Source organism: Triticum aestivum, chromosome 1B (genome assembly GCF_018294505.1).
Source record: "Triticum aestivum cultivar Chinese Spring chromosome 1B, IWGSC CS RefSeq v2.1, whole genome shotgun sequence".
NCBI classification, from domain to species: domain Eukaryota; kingdom Viridiplantae; phylum Streptophyta; class Magnoliopsida; order Poales; family Poaceae; genus Triticum; species Triticum aestivum.
The window spans coordinates 269431756-269437497 of NC_057795.1; positions in this window are offsets into that span (position 1 = coordinate 269431756).

The window sequence follows — 5742 nt, forward strand, 5'->3', positions numbered from 1 at the left end:
TCATCGGATCTCGACAAACACACCGCAAAAAGAGTTACATCGAATAGATCTCCAAGAAGATCAAGGAGAACATTGTATTGAGATTCAAAGAGAGAGAAGAAGCCATATAGCTAATAACTATGGACCCGAAGGTCTGTGGTAAACTACTCACAACTCATCGAAGAGGCTATGGTGTTGATGTAGAAGCCCTCTATGATCGATTCCCCCTTCGGCGGAGTGCCGGAAAAGGCTCCAAGATGGGATCTCACGGGTACACAAGGTTGCGGCGGTGGAAATAGGGTTTCGTGGTGCTCCTGGATGTTTTCGGGGCATGGTGATATATATAGGCGAAAGAAGTCGGTCAGGGGAGCATAAGTATTACGGTGGGTGAACAAATTACTGTTGAGCAATTGATAGAAAAGCAAATAATTATGAGATTATCTAGGCATGATCGTGTATATAGGCATCACGTCCGCGACAAGTAGACCGACCCCTGCCTGCATCTACTACTATTACTCCACACATCGACTGCTATCCAGCACGCATCTAGAGTATTAAGTTCATAAGAACAGAGTAATGCATTAAGAAAGATGACATGATGTAGAGGGATATACTCAAGCAATATGATATAAACCCCATCTTTTTATCCTCGATGGCAACAATACAATACGTGCCTTGCAACCCTTTCTGTCACTGGGTAAGTACACCGCAAGATTGAACCCAAAGCTAAGCACTTCTCCCATGGCAAGAAAGATCAATCTAGTAGACCAAACCAAACTGATAATTCGAAGAGACTTGCAAAGATAACTCAATCATACATAAAAGAATTCAGAGGAGATTCAAATATTTCTCATAGATAAACTTGATCATAAAACCACAATTCATCGGATCTCGACAAACACACCGCAAAAAGAGTTTACATCGAATAGATCTCCACAAAAGAGGGGGAGAACATGGTATTGAGATCCAAAAAGAGAGAACAAGCCATCTAGCTAACAACCATGGACACGAAGGTCTGTGGTAAACTACTCACAACTCATCGGAGGGGCTATGGTGTTGATGTAGAAGCCCTCCATGGTCGAATCCCCCTCCGGCGGAGCGCCGACGAAGGCTCCAAGATGGGATCTCACGGATACAGAAGGTTATGGCGGTGGAAATTGTTTTTCGTTGGCTCCCTGGATGTTTTCGGGGTACGTAGGTATATATAGGAGGAAGAAGTACGTCGGTGGCCGCCTGGGGGCCCAGGAGACAGGGGGCGCGGGCGCGCCCTCCTATCTCCTGGCCGCCTCGATTGCTTCTTGACTTGCACTCCAAGTCCTCTGGATCACGTTCGTTCCAAAAATCACGCTCCCGAAGGTTTCATTCCTTTTGGACTATGTTTGATATTCCTTTTCTTTGAAATACTGAAATAGGCAAAAAAACAGCAATACGGGCTGGGCCTCCGGTTAGTAGGTTAGTCCCAAAAATGGTATAAATGTGTAAAATAAAAGCCCATAAACATCCAAAAGGGGTAATATAATAGCATGGAACAATAAAAAATTATAGATACGTTGGGGACGTATCAGCCTGCCCTGCAAGGGAGGCTTCTACCTTGACGTTATTCGGCTCCTCTGTCTTGGTCTTAGTTCCTTCTGATCTGTTAGCCAGTTCTTCGAGTCTCTTGGTCTCTTGTTCTGGTGCTCCACTCTTGATCTTGTGCCCGTGCACAGTCAGGTCAACAGGCCCTGGGTCTATTGTACCGACAAGAGTAGAGCCTTGGCGGAGTTCATTATAGAATGGACACCAATGCAAGACAAAGAAATTCCAGAAACCTCTCTCCTCGAGAAGAAAACAACTCATGATTGGATTATGTACTTTGATGGGGCCTTCTCGCTGCAACGCGCTGGTGTTGGTGTGCTTCTTGTCGGACCCACCAGATAGCATCTCAACTATGTAATTCAGATGCATTTCCCCAGGGAGAAGGCGACAAAAAACACCGCTGAGTATGAAGGACTGCTTGCCGGTATCAGGATCGCGACAGACCTTGGAATCAAAAAGCTTATCATCAGAGGCGACTCGCAGTTGGTTGTCAAGCAAGTCAACAAAGATTATTAGAGCCCATTGATGGAAGCATATGTTGATGAAGTGAGGTAATTGGAAGAGCACTTTGACAGATTGCAGACAGAGCATGTTCCTCGTGTGGAGAACAGCATAGTAGGCGATCTATCAAAGCGTGCGACACTCAAGCTACATGTGGAACCAGGGACTTTTGTGCTCCACTTAACTCAGCTATCCATAACACCATCAGTTGGGCGGAATAAGAGAAGAAAGTTGAATACTGGCAAGTACTTTCCTGCCAAGCTTCCAGGAGCTGTCGGCAAGGATGGTGTCGGGAACAACAACAAGATTGTCGGTGAGCAGCAAGCTCCCGCAATGAACAAAATTATTGCCGTTGAAAATTGTGCTCCCGCAGCTGAAGAAATGCCTTTAGTCCTTGTCGTCGAGCCACAAGCTCCGGCATGGGCACAACAAATTGTCGATTTCCTTCTAACACGAGAACTTCTCGAGGATCAAGAAGAAGCTGAAGTAGTAGCCTGTCAGTCCAGTATGTATCAGTTTGTCGTAAATGACCTATATAGAAAGAGACCAAACGGGGTGAAATTGAAGTTTTCCTAACGCTTTTGCTCTTGTTTTGGACTTTAATTTTCATGATTTGAATGAACCTAACCCGGACTAGCGTTGTTTTTAGCAGAACTACCATGGTCTTGTTTTTGTGTAGAAAAAAGTTCTCAAAATTGGACGAAACTTTTTGGATAATTATTTGGAATATATAATAATTTCTGGAATCAAGACTCATTGGAGGGGGGCAACTGCCCAAAAGGCATCAGGGTGCGCCACACCCCTCTGGTGCACCCTGGTGGGTAGTGGGGCCCATGAGGCTCCACTGACCGTAATTCCAATGCTATAAAATCCTATTTTTGGAGAACAAAATAGGAGAGGAGGTTTCATCCCATTTTATGATATGGAGCCGCCGCTACCTCCTGTTCTTCATCGGGAGACCAGATCTAGAGCCCGTTCGGGGCTCCAGAGAGGGGGGTCTTCGGTCTTCGTCATCACCAACCATCCTCTGTCATCAATTTCATGATGCTCACCGTCGAGAGTGAGTATTTCTTCGTAGGCTCGCTGGTCAGTGAGGAGTTGGATGAGATACATCATGTAATCGAGTTAGTTTTGTTAGGGCTTGATCCCTAGTATCCACTATGTTCTGAGATTGATGTTGCTATGACTTTGCTATGCTTAATGCTTGTCACTAGGCCCGAGTGCCATGATTTCAGATCTGAACCGTTTATGTTTTCACCATTATATCTATGTTCGTGATTCGATCTTGCAAGTTATATGCACCTATTATGTGTTATGATCCATAAACGCCAAGGTGACAACAATTGGGATATTTTCCGGTGATGACCGTAGTTTGACGACTTCATGTATTCACTATGTGTTAATGCTTTGTTCCGGTTCTCTATTAAAAGGAGGCCTTGATATCCCTTAGTTTCCTTATGGATCCCGCTGCCATGGGAGGGTGGGTCAAAAGAGGTCATGCAAGTTCTTTTCCATAAGCACGTATGACTATTTACGGAATACATGCCTACATTATATTTATGAACTATAGCTAGTTATGTGTCGCCCTAGGTTATCACTTATATAAGATGAATATCATCCAACGAAATCACCAATCCAATTCCTACAAGCTTTTCACATATATTTTTCTTGCTAAGTTACTATTGCTATTGCTACTGTTACAACTGCTACAAAACTGTTACTATTGTTACCATTATCACTGCTATTGCCACTAGCTACTACTATTAAACTATCATACTACTATGCTACTGATCACTTTGCTGCATATACTTAATCTCCAGGTGTGGTTGAATTGACAACTCAACTGCTAATACTTGCAAATATTCTTTGGCTCCCCTTGTGTGGAATCTATAAATTTGGGTTGAATACTCTATCCTCGAAAACTATTGCGATCCCCTATACTTGTGGGTTATCAAGACCTTTTTCTGGCACCGTTGCCAGGGAGCATAGCTATATTTGTTGAGTCCCTTGGGATTTATATCTATTTATCAGTATGAAGAATCTGAAAGATACCAGAACCAAGATTGTTCCATCTAAGACGAGGGGAGGTAAGGAATTGCCATCACACTCTGTACTTGATTCACCTTCTATTTTGAATAGACTTGCAACACCACCACATGCTATTAATTATGATATGTCACAAGTTTTAAATGATGGTACTTCTGCTATGAATGATGTTGTAGCGACCCGACCCGAAATTGGTCAAGTCTTTGTGTATCTATAGTTCTATACCATCCCAAGATCATGCTGGCACACACAATACATTGATGAAAAGATTCAAAGTTCAATCACACCTGAATTTATTACACGATTCTCATATCGAGTCTTTATTACATCATAATAAATTTGGCCGAAGTCCAACTCATGAGAAATAAACTAAAATAAATCTGTGGAAGCGTAGACGATAAGCGAGTCCATCCGACTCCATAGGGCAATCACCGAGCGTGGATCGTAGCCTCACTCCTGGTCGGAAAACTCCTCTGCAAGATAAAACGTTGCAACCTTGTAGGTCAGCATTTTGAATATGCCGGCAAGTCATGAAGAGAGAACAACAAATATTGCTAACACTATGTGCAATTTGACTGTGGGGCTCTAAGTTTTATGTTTTTGCGAAAAAGCCAATTTTTTCCTCCAACAAAGGACTTGCTTGGAATTACTACAAAATGTTGGTTGTTATTGAGATGGTTCTGCCAACCAATGTCTCATTCCTGGAATTGTTAATAACCCCTCAATTAAGTAATTTATTTTGTTCAGTGTTGAGATTTCTGGATAACTCCAATTCCAGAGGCTCAGTTGTCCGTAACCGGGGACACGGCTAATCGATTAGATTTCTACTCTGAAGAGTCTTGTGCACTTTACCTGCAAGAATCGTTCCCTCCTTTATGTCCTCGTACTGCCTAGTGTTTAAAATGGGACGAACGAAACAGGGCCTTCCGTAGAGTTTCTCTGGGCATTGCCGGTGCCCGTCCATGTCCTATCGTTCTTCTACATCTGCTGGCATCGTCCGTCCAAAGTCACGCCTAGGGTCGACCAAGCCAGAGCCCATAATGGCTTGTGGCTACACAGGTAAGCTTCTGGTCAAGGTGTATCCATCCGTCTCTTCGTGGCTGGGTGAAGCTTTCTGCAAGATGTCATGGCGCTTCTCCATGCATCCCGGCCATCCGCTGGTTTCTCCAAGGTGCCCATCAATTCCGTCCTCCACCCAGTAGTGAATTTTAAGTCTATCTTGAGCATCTTGAAGTCATGGGGTTCTCATCATCTTGTCTCTCACATCTCTCATGTGAACCACTCAACCAACCCCATCTACTAGCATAGCAAAATAAACTACAACGTCCTGGGCAATGGTAACATAGGGATTTGGGTCAACGTACCACGTGGTACTACTCAAGAACATAACTTAAATTCTCCTACTGTATGCATGGTGGGGAGGAAAAATTCTAATGCAACAAATCATAGGTAATGTAAAACATGATCAAATGACTTGCCTGGCTGACGGTCTTCGAATGCTAGTGACTCGTGATAGCAAGCTTTGCACTCCGGGAATTCTATTCGAAGCAAACAATAAAGACATAAGCATACACCTATATTAACATAACAACAAGCTAACATAAATCACACAAAAGTAAGCAACCAAAACCAAAGGAA